Genomic DNA, 1,362 nt, shown 5'->3' with positions numbered 1-1,362 from the left:
TAACGCGCCCCGGATCCGAGCTCCTCTCTTCCTGAGGGGCTCGTTCGGGTCTCCGCTCGTGCGGATTCCCTCCTCCACCGCGGGCGGGCGAGACGACCTTGGGAGCGACCCGAGGATGTGTCCGCCATTCGCGGAAGCCAAACCGGAAGCCGAGTGCCTAAGTTTTAGTGCTGGCTAATTCGGGCTGCCAGCCTCCAGGTGGGGCTTGGAACGCTCCCAAATTATAACTGATCTCCAGAGGACAGGGGTCAGTTTCACTGGAGGAAGTGGCTGCTTTGGTGGGTGGGCTCTGTGACATCACATCCCTGCGGAGGCCCTTCCCTTCTAGGGTTGCCAGGTCTGGGCTGGAAAATACCTGGAGACTTTGGGGGTAGATCCGGGATTGGTCCCCCCCCCCCCGTTGGCATTGTTTTGCATGATTTTCATCGGCTTCCATTTTGACTGTATGATTTTTCTTCCACATCTGATCCCTGTAATACTGTTGGTATGCACAAACATATAAAGATGCTTTTGCAGTGATCCCTTCATTTCATTTATCTTCAGGGCTCTAGTCGGGGGGGAGCTCTCAGGTATGGAGCTCCGGAAGAGAACCTCTAGGGGGTGGGGCGGTCACGTGGTGAAGCCCCGCCCCTTCTTTACCCCGCCCTCTGCTTCGATCCTCATTCCGTTTGGGAATGAGGATGAAGCAGGAGGGTAAGTAGCCGGGCCTTCTGACACACTTCCGGTGATGTCAGGGGGTGTGGCCTTCTGTCACTTCCGGTGATGTCAGGGGGCGTGGCATATGCAAATAAGTTATGCTAATGAGTTATGCTAATGAGCTCCGGCAGCTCTTTTTCTACAACAAGACCCCTGATTACCAGTAATGTTAAATTAGATATTTTCAGTTGCCTGTTGGCTTGGTTTCTTTCTCGGAACTCCCAGGTGGTTTTGGCCTTGAATTATACAAAGTTGCCAAGCCTTGCATTCGAGTGGGAGACCCCCCCCCCCCCAGGGCATCTGGCTGGACCAGGTAGACCTCAGTCTGATCCACCCACACACACATTTCCCCCTGTCCATCCTCCAACTTATTTCCACCGTATAAGGAAATAACAGATTGAAAACAGATCAGCCAAAATCACAATGCCCCTATATAAGTCAATGGTGCGACCTCATTTGGAATACTGTGTGCAGTTCTGGTCACCACACCTTAAAAAGGGTATTATAGCTTTGGAAAAAGTGCAGAAAAGGGCAACTCGAATGATAAAAGGGTTGGAACACTTTCCCTATGAGGAAAGGTTAAAGCGCTTAGGGCTCTTTAGCTTGGAGAAACAACGGCTCAGGGGTGACATGATCGAGGTTTATAAGTATGCATGGGATAGAGCA

The sequence above is a fragment of the Gekko japonicus genome, unplaced genomic scaffold (genome assembly GCF_001447785.1).
Source record: "Gekko japonicus isolate JY-2015 unplaced genomic scaffold, Gekko_japonicus_V1.1 scaffold2194, whole genome shotgun sequence".
NCBI lineage: Eukaryota > Metazoa > Chordata > Lepidosauria > Squamata > Gekkonidae > Gekko > Gekko japonicus.
This window is presented reverse-complemented; position numbering follows the sequence as displayed.